At 36.4% G+C, this 14,136-nt stretch overlaps 1 protein-coding gene and 1 long non-coding RNA gene across 8 annotated transcripts in view; both read right to left on the bottom strand.

Annotated features, from left to right (window-relative positions):
- The window catches only part of VTI1A (vesicle transport through interaction with t-SNAREs 1A), a 319,856-nt gene that overhangs the window by 140,664 nt on the left and 165,056 nt on the right, over positions 1 to 14,136 (bottom strand). The window lies entirely within an intron of this gene.
- LOC118603780 overlaps positions 992 to 14,136 on the bottom strand; it is a 57,483-nt gene continuing 44,338 nt past the window's right edge. The window contains exon 2 of the long non-coding RNA XR_004951242.1: positions 992 to 14,136. This exon is cut by the window's right edge and continues 17,914 nt beyond it. This is a non-coding gene — a long non-coding RNA (uncharacterized LOC118603780).

Here is a 14,136-nt window from a genome sequence, read left to right as displayed (position 1 = left end):
GCAAAAGTTGGACAGAAGACAGTCTCCACGTTTCCCTAACATGATAGCTACATGAGAATGACAGCACTTTGCAGGGAAATATGCTGCGATTTCATAATCTTGACTTAACAACTCTTTCTTCTTGGCAAATTATACAAATGGCAAAAAAGTCCTAGAAGCCTTATATTCTTACCCAAGCCTTACAGTCTTTTGACTTTGGTATATTTTTATTCTTTAAAAAAAAAAATAAGAGGCCAATTCTCACATAAAATTGTAAAATGACCGTTCCACTAGCCCCCTTCTCTACTCTATTCACAATGGCAAGTGAAGCTGCTATTTTTTTTTTTAAATTTTTCAGTGACAGTTAACATACAAGATTATATTAGTTTCAGGTGTATAACACAGTGATTAGATATTTATATACCCTACGAACTGAGAATTTGTTATTCTTAAATCAATCAGGGAGAAGAGAAATTTAATGTATTTAATGTATCATTGTTGCTGTGAAAAGCAGGTAATCAGAAGATGACATTCCAACCTCCCTGCCATCCCACAAACATACATTTATGGAATAAAACATATTTACTTGGCTTCAGACCTGTGTTCAGGGCCTACTAGGAGATCACATCACTCAGTGTTTTAGAACAGAAATAAAGGCAAAAAAAACCCATGGAAACTCAACCATCACATGCATGATACTAGAATTACTGGCCTTGGCATTCTTTTCTTGATATTTCCTTTTCTGGTCTTAGTCCTATTCTTAGTTGGAATTGAAGCTATAAGGGAAAGATCCTGAAGGACAGAAGAATCACTTTTCTCCTTTTGATTGAGGCATGTGGCAATAGATGCATGTCATGTATAAATACATGAGTAACAGACACACACAGATTGTGATCTTCAGGTTTAAACACTAAAAGTTATTGAAAGCCATCAATTTGAAAAATATAAATTGACTTTTTTCACTTAGCTTAATGTTTTCAAGGTTCATTTATGTTATAGTAGGTATCATTCCTTTTTTTTTTTTTTTTTTACAGCTGAATAGTATTTTACTGTATGGATAAACCACATTTTGCTTATGCATTTATTTTCTGATGGATATTCTGGTTGTTTTCTGCCTTTTGGCTATTGAGAATAGTACTATTATAAACATTTGTGTACAAGCATTTGTCTGAATATCTGCTTTCAGTTCTTTCGGGTATATGCCTAGGAGAGAAAAAGGTTGATCATATGGTGATTCTGTATTTTCCTTTTGAGGAACCACGAAACTATTTTCCACAATAGTACAAAAAATCATTTTACAGTCTCACCAGCAAGGTACAAAGGTTCAAATTTCTTCTCAGCCACAGTTCTTTCTTTCCTATTGTTTGTTGTTTTTTTTTCTTTTTAAGTATAGCCATCCTAGTAGGTATGAAGTAACAGCTCATTGTGGTTTTAATTTGCATTTCCCTACTGACGAATAATGTCAAATATCTTTTCATGGGCTTATTAGTCATCTGTATATCTCCTTTGGAGAAATATCTGTTCAAGTCCTTCGTCCAGTTTTTAACTGGCTTGTCTTTTTGTTGTGGAGTTGTAAGAGTGTTTTTTATATATTCCAGATACTAGATAAACCCTTATCAGATACGTGATATGTAAATATATCCTCTCATTCTGTAGGCTCTCTTTTTACTCTCTTGATAGTGTTTTTTTGATGCACAATAGTTTTAAAATTTAATAAAGTTAAATTTATCTATTTTTCTTTTGTTATTTGTGCTTTGGGTGTCATATCTAAGAATCCACTGCTACATCCAGGCCATGAAGATTTATCCTGATGTTTCTTCTTAGAGTTTTTCTTCTAAGAGTTTTATAGTCTTAGTTCTCACACTTAGGTCTTTGATTCATTTTGATTTAATTTTGTTTATGGTGTGAGGAAGGCGCCCACAGAGCTATTATTGATTAACACAACATATTTAGAATTCATCTGGAAGAAGTTACCATCTTCTTATATATCTTGTATATTTCTAAAAAAAAAAAAAAATCTAATTTTTACCCTAACTCAAACCTTGGACCAATGTTTTCACTGATTTATAAATTAAAATGTTATGTTTTATACAGTATTTTTTTTTTATCATCTTGACCTTTCTAAGCACACTGAAAGCAGACACCTGTGTTAAAACAGGAGGAGAGAGCATGGATGTACAAGAATATCTCGTTTTACTGTATTTCTCTTTATTGCACTTATTGGTATTTTTTTCCAAATTGAAGGGTTGGGGCAACCCCTGTGTCGAGCAAGTCTACTGATGCCATTTTTCCAACAGGCTCAGATTATGGTTAGCATTTTTAATAATAATGTCTTTTTTAATTAAGGTGTGTACATTTTTCTTTTAGACATAATGCTATTGCACACTTCACAGGCTACAGTACAGTGTAAACAAAACTTTTACATGCACTGGGAAACCAAAAAATTCCTGTGACTCATTTTATTGCAATATTCGCTTTATTGCAGTGGTCTGGAACTGAACCTGCAAAACCTCTGAGTTATGCCCGTACTGAATAAATGCAAAAAAAGAAAGTTACTGAGTCTGAAGAAACACAGTACAATGGCTAGAGGCAGAAAACAGCCCTTGAATATTAATGCTGCCGAATTTGAGCACTAAGGAACACAAAGTTTTGACCTAAAGGATGATCAGCACTCAAGAAATATCAAGCAGGAGATCATGTTGGAAATTTAGAGGGGAAAATCGAGAATGAAAGATGACTAATATTAAAGGTGGCTTAGAAGTTAAAGAAATCAACATTTGGAAATAGAAATTCTGAGGGACCAAATAAGTCCATTTCTTTAATTTTTCAACAAAATGTCCTTTCTGCTTACCCGCATATCTAGTCTTGAGAGCACAGTCAACACACACATGCCATATATGCTGTCGCTCTTTAATCCCACACACCCAGTAGATTTCATTAATCAATTACATTGTCTCTGAACATGGCTTGCTTGCAGCTACCCTTCTCCTCGCAACGCTCCAGGCAATCAGCTCCAGTTGATCAGAGTTGGCACGGGGGACAAGACCTATTCGTCTGTCATCCTGGATCTACAGCACTGGGATCTTCTTATGACTGACAAACACCCACCTCTCAGCTTTCAGCTAGTGCTCTCATTCTTGAATTATCTGCCATTCATTTCTTTTAAAAGCATGAATGAAGTGACTGAAATTTGAAGGGGACAGTTAATGGCAAAGGTTCTCATCTGGTAGTGTGCTTTTTTGTTTCTGGATCAGATGCATTTATAGAACTTCTAACAAACAGAGTTGTATAGACCTCATTCTAGGCTAATGATTTAGAATCTCTGCAAGTGGGGTTCGGATATGTATTTTCTTAAATATTTCCAGAAATCATGTTAAACTCTTTGTCAGGGACTGCTGGCTTTCATTCCTCAACATTCTCTAGTATGACATATCTGGCTCCAATAGAGAACTTTATCCCTTTCACTCTGAGTCTCCAGTACTCACAAGATTTACTTAAGAAATTACAAAACAAAACAAAGAATATTGCTATACTTAGTCAAGCTGATTTCAAGAATAGGATTCATCATATTTCTTGGTCTAATTTAAATAATCACCATACTCCCTCCCCTTCCTGATTAAAAAAAAATTTTTTTTTGACAGTACAGGAAATAATTCATTTTGTACCATTGAACAATGCAAGCTATATAATCCAATATATTTTCTTCTTTGGCCTGAAGCTCTAGGTGAGTTTAATCCTTAATTGTTAAAACATTGCTCTAGGATTTCCTCATACAGCAACGGCCCTGCACCCTCCAACCCCACCTCTAACTCCAGACCACACAAATCCTCCCTTTACTTTTTGGCTTCTGTCCTCTGTCCTGGGTTAATTTTTTCTGCTCTTGATATACCTACCTGATCTTTTATTGCAAAACATGTGTTTTAGGGGAAGTAGATGGGGCTTTGATTAATCGATAAATGAAAATAAGCTAGATTGTTAAAAAAGATTCTTGGGCCCATACCAAGAAGTTGCGTTTCTAACATGTTCCTGAAAGATGCTGATGCTGCTGGTTTCTTGGGACTATGCCTTGAAAACTGCCAGTCTAGAGTAGGAGTCTGAAAACTAGGGCCCTTAAGCCAATCCAGCCTGTGACCTGTTTTTAGAAATAAAGTTTAATTGAAACACACACAAATAAGCCAGAGCAATCTACAGAAAACTCTAAAATCTAAGGGGAGAATTTAATTTATACCATATCATGAAGCAGTCAAAAATATGAAAACATTTTATTTCTGAATAACTCTAAAGCAGAAAGGCCCTGCATTTGAGACACTGACACTTTTAGAGGTCGAAATTAATAAAACTTAAGATAATTAGTAAACAAATGGAGAAAAGCATAACGACAAAAAAAAAATGGGATCGATGATTTTATGGTATATTCTGGTGCAATTTTAAGGTAAAATGACCTTAGTATTTTTTATAAACTAGAGAGGTATGGCTGATGAAAGATCTAAACTGAACCTGAATTACTGTCTTCCTAAAAAAATAAAAGATATGAAGCTCAAGATTCCATAATATTTATTCTTTCCTTCTGACATTAAAAGGCTAAATAAATATGGATTTTGATAATCTTGCTCATCATATAGCAATCGCTGGTCAATGTCATGTGAAGGACAGTAAAGAATTAATCAATTTTGTAAACTGAAATATTGGTTTGACCCTAGAAGGATAGTATATAATCAAATATGCGCTTAGAGACTTCTCTTAGTAAAGCTCCTTTAAAAAACTTTACTATGGTTTGCCTTTCTTAGCAAGCACTATGACATTGGAAGTTCTTAAAATACAGAATACAACAAAGCCACTATTGTTTCTAAATACAATAGAGAATTTACTAGGCTTCATCGACAAGGCTGTATATTAAACTTATTAGCATACTGCTAGGAAGAATTTTTAATTATATCTCAACAGGCTCTATTAGGGAACCACTAAAATAGAGTCTTTTTTAAAACTTCTGTGTAAGAGTTTTAACAAGTTGAGATGGGACTTTTCTTGAGGGAAAAAGGCATGTAGGCTTAAACCCTTGGTGATGAAAAAATGACTTCATTCATTCAATATATATCCAACTAAAGTTTATTGCTTACAGACTGTGTGTAAAATACTGCAATGAATATTTCCCTCCAGGGAAGGTTTTTTTTTTTTTTTTTTTGGCTATTTATTGACTGTTTCATTGTATGCCAGCCACTGTGCTAAATACTTGAAGTACTTGACAGATAAAGCATTTAATCTTCACAACCACTATATGAAGCAGAGTATTATTAACCCCTTCTAAAGACAAGGAATCTGAGGCTCAGAGAGGTTAAGTAATTTGCCCAAAGTTGGCCAGTATTCAAAACCATGTCTGATTGATCTGCACGCCAGTGGTTTCAGCCACTGGCACAAACTTTCACTAACCTATAAATGGCCAACATCACAGGCATCTGGCCTAGCATTTTGGAGCAGCACTTTGGTCAAAAACATAACAAAAAAGGATGCTAGACATTTTATGGCTTTTTGAATGTCATAAACCAAATATTTTAAAGAAAAAAAAAGCGAGATGAGTTTTCTAAGGCGGAAGAGCCTCTCACATGATGGTCTACTTCCCAGGCTCAGCTGGCCTGTCTTTCCAACTCTTCCTCTTCCTTCAATTTCAGAGTTCCCAATCCCTCTCCAGGATTTTGTGCATTTTGTTTTTTATGAGCCACGCAGTGACTGCACACTCACTGAGACGATCATGATTGCCAATATAAAGACGACTCCTTTCTGAGGACTGAATGATCTCTGGTCTGTTTTCACTGCCCGTCTATCTGCACTGCCTTGTTAACATCTTCATGGCATCACTTACGAAGGCAGCAGGCCTTGATTTCATTGCGGCCTTGTCCGTATGGATTTCGGACGTTGCTCTAAGTAAGCCCTGGTCATCCACATGCCCAAGCCCCTTCATGTCACCTCTGACTCACGGAATTGGTGGCTGTTGTTTTCTACCTGAAGCAAAGAAATCCCTGTCACTACTGACCTCTCGACATTCTATTACGTTCCACTGTAAACACGTTAGGAGACTTGATAGCTTTCTAAATGGCCGAAATTGGAGGACTGTGTTCCTATTCTGAGGCCAGTGTCCTAAGGAGGTTTCAAGAAACATACCAAGTACCTTACTGATAAAAATTTTCCTTTGATAAAGCAGGAATAGATAAAGTGGATCTTGCCAACATTCTCTTACAACCTTTTTTCCTGGAGGGACCATCTACGGCCCATTCATTTTTCCTTCGATATACTGAAAATATACTTTCGAACAATTTTTAAGAGTTATTATTATTAATACTATTTTTAATGTGGACATCGGTCTCATCAAAAGGCACTGGCATGGTCAACTACTGTAGTGGTTAATCCATTAAAAATATGATGCCAGTTTCTTTCTAACCAATTTAGCCACTGCGCTACTATGAACTCTTTTGTCATAATTATAATCTCATCTGAAAACCATCTGATAGGCCATGAAAGCATAAAAGAAGCTCTGAAGACAGCGCTGCTCCCTTATGGTGACTTCCTAGAGCTAAGAAGGACATCATTCCACCTTTATCTGAACACAGCAGATCAGGCGGCCTTGAATATTGCTTGAGCTGCAAAGCAGTACTTCAAATTATGGTCAATACGAAGAGAAGAAACAATAAGCTCTCTAAATCAAACATGTGATTTACAAAATAAAGACTGAAAAAAAGAGACTTTTTTAACCTATCAAAGTAATCACTCATAGATACGAAGTGAGAATATGAATCACAGATTAGAAAGCTAAGCTGAGTAGAAACACAAGAAAGTATCTTCCATATATTTCATGGAAGTCAAACTTCAGAAAATAGTAAAAGTTATTTTTAATTTTCGAACTCTTCACTAGGAGGACACATTTAATGTGCAGGCAGATGGCTTCTCCTCTCGCAGCCACATTTGAATTTACAGAGAAAACACTCAAAGGATTATCGGAAAACATCCGAAACCTCTGCTGGCAGAGAATGTGTCTTGTGTATCTGGCTCCTCCCTACCACATCTTTCCGGCGAGTTTCAGAGCTCACAGTGGGCACTTGATAAATATACGTGATGCAATGTTATAAGCCACACGTCAAATTATTGGTAGCAATTCAGTGTTGGGGACTGATACACCTTGAGAACCCAGATGATGCCAAAACATAATGAAACTTCCTTCTTTTTTTTTCTTTCACACTGACAGAAAGCTCAGGAAGCTGGTGAACAGCTCAGCAACCTAGAAACTGGCTGTGCAGAGCACTCTTTGAATACGAATTAGCAGTGGGTAATGGCAGCATATTTATGAGGTCTCTTGCTGGGTCCTTTCCTCCTGTGAATGCTGTATAATTCATTGCGCGCGCCCTGACCCCAGTGCGCTCCTGTTCTGACAAATCATACTTGATTAAGACAAATCTTTATTAGTTAGCTAGTCAACTTCCCCATTTATCACTGGCAAAACCCATTCTCCTCTTCAGGTGCAGGAAAAGTGACTGAAACCTTAAAAACACAAACACACACACATCTAAATACAGACAAAATGTTTGTTGTACACAGCAAGTAAAGAGAGATCTTTCAAAGTCTTAACAGGTGATTAAACAAATTATTTAATAGGTATATATTATATCCACTGACAAACCCAAACCCACTACCATTTCGCCCAGGCTGAGAATTTGTTAATTAGGGATTTTTATCTCCTACTGAACTCCTGTTTGAAAGCAAGATGCTGTATTTAACACACTGCATTACTAAATTAGAGGCTCAAAATACTAAAATAATAATTAAAAAAAAAAAAAAAGACTGCTGAATAGAAAGAATGTTTAAGGGTCCCACCAAAAGAATAACAACAACAAGCCTTTTAAAAAGTGAGAGAGAATAAATTCAAAATTATTTTTGATTTTTCAGTACCACAGAAACATGCAACTCTTTTTGAACTGTCTGCAATGCTTTCATAAACTTCAATGTTGTTTTACCCTATAGATGATTTAATGTAATTATAGTGGATGATGCTCATTTTAGAATCTGGAACACCGAGCCCGGTATCAGAACTGTTCTCAGAAACCTGACGATGGAGCCATCAGTGACAAGGAAGTACACCATGTCCTAAGATTACCCTTGAATATATGAGATGCCACTTCTGACCAGTTTCATAGAGGCAGAAGTTGGCGCAAACCATCAACTTTCTTTCCTTAGTGAGAACAAGATGGACTGAGAATAAATATGCTTTGAGCTGATTTTCATTTCCCATGTTTTTACTCTTAAACCTTAATTCCAATGAAGTAGGAAAATCTGTTTTACTTTATTCATAGGAAGCTATTAAGTCAATCTAGATGAGTCACTGATGTGTAATTTCTAGGCAGATTATCTCCTTGTTCTCTTTAAAAGCAATGCATTAAAAAATAAAAAAATAAAAAACAATGTAGAGACGATGTATAACATACGAATTATGTAACAAAAAAATTTCTAGGTGAGATCGTAAACATTCTGCACTAATGATAAACAAATCTATATATAACTTACAGGGAAAACACAGTTTTAGTCTTGACAACTTCGTTGAAATGCCGGTTAGCACTGCAGAATATGCATATCGTATTTTACCTCGTTGATATCCTTAAGTGTTAAATGGAAAGTAACACTCAAAAACATGTCGGGCTGCCTGATATTTACCAAAATCTTCCATTTAGAAATTGTGGATACATCTTGAGAAATGAGGTCAAAGCCTGGTATGAGAGACTTCAAAAGAACACCTAGTGCAGTGGGAAATAGTGTGTTGATGATTTTATAAGCAGACTGACTCTGATTATATTTCTGGATTCAGAAGTGATCACACCTAAACAACCCCTCCCTACCCTACACGTCTTTCATCATGATCTCAAAGCACTGGTCAAACACTCCGAAAGTGAAAATTGCCATGGTCCCATCGGAGAATCTTTATTTCATCTGGGGGTGGGCTGGAGAGGTAAGTAGTAGTTTACAATAAGCCCATGATAGTAATGGGAAAGTTTTGCAGTCACTTTCATTCGTCCGTGGATTGATTCTCCATTCATTTTTTTCTTGGAAATACTGATGAAATGAACTCTCCCAGGAAGGTTAAACAATTTGCTCATGGAGACAAATTTTATATCAGAGGTGGGATTATAATTCAATCCAAGAAATGTTATTGAAAGCCAACTACGTGGCAGGGACTGTGAAGACATAAAGAATACAGCAGCTCACACTTAAGTGGGGTAGAATGATATAAAAATCACTACCACTACAAGAAAGAATAAAACACCGTGCAGGTGCTAAGTAGAGTAATGCAGCAAATGAGCTGCATCAACTAACATAAAAATATGGTATCTTCCTCAATTTGTTCATCATCATCTTTGCAGGTCTCCAGGACTCCACATTTCATGACTTCCACCCCAAGCTTCTTGCCCCTACACTCGTAATTATCTGCCTCACAATAATGTTGATATCTTCTGATATAACTTAAGCACTGACCACCTATTGATAACCTAACAATTACAGCAGCAAACACTGATACCCTCCTGTAAAACTCACATTTGTTTTCAAATCTTAGAAGACAAAAGTAAAGACCTATGGAAACAATGACTGCTAATTTTTTTCACCGTAGCTTCCGAATGGACATAATACTGACATGAAAATAACTGCAAACAGCACATACTTAAAAACAATGGAATGGGTTGCTGAATGCTATATATGGAAGGTTTTATTTCTAGCTGTATTGCAGGTAAAACTGTTGAAAGGCATGTGTTGAAAGGGATGTGGTTCCATTCAATGGCACATAAATCAAGGCAGATGGTAAAAAGATAGTATTCTCTCCTGTCTACTCACTTCCCATCTCTGGCAGCGGGTAACCAATAAATAATATATTGCTACTTGGTATTGTTTCTTTCCCATATAATTTCTGGTACATAACAGATACTTAATACAAACTTTCTGGATAGATGGATGGATGGATGGATGGATGGATGAATAGATAAGTAAATGAATGATGAGAAGGCCAAGAGAAAAAATAAAGGTGTATAAAGAAAAGTAAAAAGGAGAGAGCATTAAGACAGAGAAAGGCTAAAAGGGTAAAGGTTGTAAAGAGACTTATTTAGATAGCTAGACACTGATCAATAGAATTTTAGAGTCAGTGGCGATTTAGAAGTTATTTATTCCACTCAGGGGTTGGATTAGATTGTCTGGAGAAAAGCAATTTTTCTAAATGGTGTATTATTGAGAGTTTGGATTAGAACGCAGATTTTTTAACTCTTCATTTCATATCCTATGTAATATATAAGATACAAGAAGCAAAGTTAAAGACCACGTAATCAGTGTGGACTCCTTATTAGAGTCAATGAATGGCCCTGGGGCATGGCTCCTTAAAATAGCCCAATCACTTCTGCAGTTGTGGGTGAAATGCTAGTGAGGCAGAATTCCACTAAGGAGAATCCCACACGACACTGGTCTAACTCATCATTTTAGTGCTGCTATCTGAAATTAGTCAGAAATACCAAATATATACCCATTTCTACCCTATAATGAGTAACTGGGTCAAGGCAGGTAGCTAAGGGAAGGGGAAACGTACCTTTTCCTTACAGTTCACTTATTTCAATTTTATTTAATTTTGGGAAAATAATTCAAGTAGGTTACATACTCAGCTGTTGTAAAGTGAGTACTCTTCATTCAACAAATATTTACTGAGTGCTTACTATGTACCAGGGATGGGAACAAAAAACCAAACATGACATCAGATGATTGTAGTGAGCTATCCAGCAAACAATGGTTCTTGGAAAGTGAAAGTTAAGAACATTCAATATTATAAAATCCTCTTGATTGAACAGTTTGAGGTTATTCCCTTATCTACACACTTTAATGGAATAATTCCATATGATGAGTGCTTTCAACTTGCAAACACATTCCTAGAAAGCAAAATAAATATCAAATAATGGTACTCTTTAGCTGCTATGTCCAACTGCTATGGAAATGAAACTAGTCCTCAGCACAGTATAATTCTGCCATGGTGTTTAAGGTTGGTAAGCCGGTATAATCAGATATTCTAATATAAACACTCAGATAAACCCAATTTTGCTGCAAATTTTCAGAATGCGTAAAAATTGATGTCAATGTCTCAGTAATTTCGCAGTTTAAAAAACAGTTAGAAATGTAATGACTACACTACACTTGATTAAAGCATTTACAGCTCTAATCAAAAACTGACAGCAAGATCAAAGATGTTAACTTAAATCTCTCTTCTAATTATGTTTAAAATGCCACACCTCAGGCCTGTCTCTCCTCTTCTTTTTCAAACCAAATTCTGCTTAAGAAAGATCTAACACTTCTTAACAGTTCATTATCCAATAAAACTATTCAAAGCTTAAAAGCAATCTACACAATTAGTCAGGACCTCAGGGAGTCCACCGGTAGTCTTTATTACAGGACTTCATATTAAAACACCTTAATTATATTTGTCAAATGGATTTCATTAAAACCCATCGTCACTTTAATTTTCATATTTTGACAGTGCTGGCATAGGCATTATTACCACCTGCCAGGCTAGGAACTACAACAAAATTGTCAAATTCCTTCAAATCCTAAGCAGTTTCTTTTACACCTGATAGTTTTCTCTGTGTGGGGAATCTATCACAATTAGGAGAATTTAAATACTCCTACTTAAATTCCACTCTAAATATATATGTTTCTTGTAGGTGCAGGACAAACAAACTACATCCGTGCGGGTTTGCCAGGTGCACCTTCAGATGGCGATGCACACACTTTGCAGCGTATCTGAATAGCAAAGCCCAGACATCAAACAGAATGCACTATGATTCAATCACATCACAACCATCAGGACTTGAAAGCCAGGACATTTTTTTTTTTTTTTACTTCGTATTCATTATGCTGCCATATTTCATAAAATATATGGTGTTCCTGGCCATTCACTTGAGATTCAATTGTATTTTCATTTGCCACTGCAATTTAGACTATTGAAATAGCAAATGGAAAAACACATACACCCCTTTCTTTTCGGCGATGCAATGTTCAATGTCAACAGCGATGCAATGTTTATAGCACTTGCCTAATTCAGTAAGTTATGCAACTTTAGGAGAATGGACTTGTGGTATGCTAATAGGCAAAGCATATTTGTTTGTTTTTCCCTTGATTTTCTACATCTCTGGTAGTATATGCAACACAGAAAGAGAATTTCTCAAGGATCATCCTCTTGGACTGTTGCACTAAAATTCTATTTTTTAAGTGTCGAAGATAGAACAGGAATAGTAAAAATGGATAGACTTTTTTTTTTTTAAACCTAATAGACTCATAAGATATAACAAAGGACAGAGGCTTCTGGCCTATATCTAACACACTTTGGGGCTTTGTCCAATGGTCTCGAGAGTAATCATCACCTTGCTTTATGAATATTTTAAATCATAGTAAATGGCTTTGGATTATTTTGAGTAAAACTGGAGTTTTAAAGATTTACTTACAAAATCATAAGACCTTTTAAAAATTATAAATGACCATTGACTTACATGTCTCAAAATGTATTATAATCAAAATCGAAAACATGCACAGAGAATTATGCGTAAGGGAAATGCTGCCTAGAATGCTTTTCATGATCAACTCTGCTGGCAACGTTTCTCCCTTCTCCGAACATGGATCAGTTCATTACCTGCACCACAATGACGACACATATCCCAAGGCCTGGTGCTTTGCTCTTCTGTGCCCAGAGTCTAGTGGACTGCCTAACACTGAGCACACAAAGTGTGTCTGCTAAAGAATGACTGGTCGTGCTCATGCCTGTGTCCCACCCAGACTGCAGGTAACTCTCTCAGGGCAGGGAATAAATCTTAAACATTATTCACTCGCCCCGACCTCATAATGCCTCGTAAATGGTGGTCATTTGGCATACCCATCTCTATCTTTACATCTCTATGTATAGCGATATATATAGGTACACAGAGACAGAGAGATGAATATATAGATATAGTTTAGTATGTTTATGAGTGTGTGTATATGAGCCAGTATTTGGAGTTCTTCTGAATACAAAATGTATAGAATGCTCCAACATTCATATGTCAAAAATATAAGAATCATTAACTCCTTTTAAATTTTTATTAAATGTCACTATAATCTTGAACCATGAAGCCTTCACATTTGTCTCATCTTTCCCTCGCTGACCCTCTGGCAACTCTGCTTGGGATGGCTGATAACTAAGGGAAGAGATGAAGGAGAGAGGTCAGAGGAACACAACTTAGACATTTTGCAGTGGGAATCAGAATTCTTTTCCAAAGAGCTCCTCAGCTGCTAGAAAGTACATTCCCATGCAACCAGTTAATAATTTATTTGAAGCCATTATTATTAATAATCACGGAACACACGGATTTTTCTCATTAGGAAAAAAAACTGGAACAATCTACTATTTTAGCAATGTTCCTAGAGAGATGGTTCAAAAATGAGGCCAGATGTAGACTACGTTTTGGAATATTTGAAGTTTATTTGATATAAATAGAGGCCTACAGAAACCCTGCTGACACAAAAGTCACGAGGCATATATAAGTTTATGAATACTGCATTTATTACATATTAAATGCAATACCTGTTAACTTGGTGCTCAGAGAGTGATTTTGGTTATCTGAGACTCTTTCTGTCTTAACACTGTGTTATCAAGTTGGGCTCAGTGGCACCCCGACTTTGGTCATTCATGAAGGCTAACATGGTTCCTGTCTTTTTCTTGTCCATTTGTGCACAAAGGGTGCAAGGGCAGGAATTAGCCTGCCAACTGAAAACCCTACACAGTTTATATAATGGATTGACACAGGGATGTGTCAAATGTGGTTTACAAAAGGAAACACTTTGGGCAGCACGTAAAATACAACTGGAAGTTTGGGTAATCTAGAGATCCCCTGAAAAGAGATGATGAGGGAAAAGGGAAGTGAGCATCGGGAGGGGACAGGGTTGCTAAAGGTAATGAGTACAGAAGGTCCCGTAAGGGCGACCTTCTGCAAGTGGGGCTTCAGTGCTGAGGCTGGTCAATTCTCTCTGGAATTTCTGCCTGAGACCACGTCCACACTATCAGGACCGCTACCGCTACTACTTGCTAAGGTTATCGTCATTCTTGAATCCACACTGCCATTGCAC

This window comes from Rousettus aegyptiacus, unplaced genomic scaffold (genome assembly GCF_014176215.1).
Source record: "Rousettus aegyptiacus isolate mRouAeg1 unplaced genomic scaffold, mRouAeg1.p scaffold_m13_p_6, whole genome shotgun sequence".
Classification (NCBI taxonomy): Eukaryota; Metazoa; Chordata; class Mammalia; order Chiroptera; family Pteropodidae; genus Rousettus; species Rousettus aegyptiacus.
The sequence above is the reverse complement of the archived record's forward strand: the minus strand, read 5'-3'. Positions and strand labels throughout refer to the sequence as shown.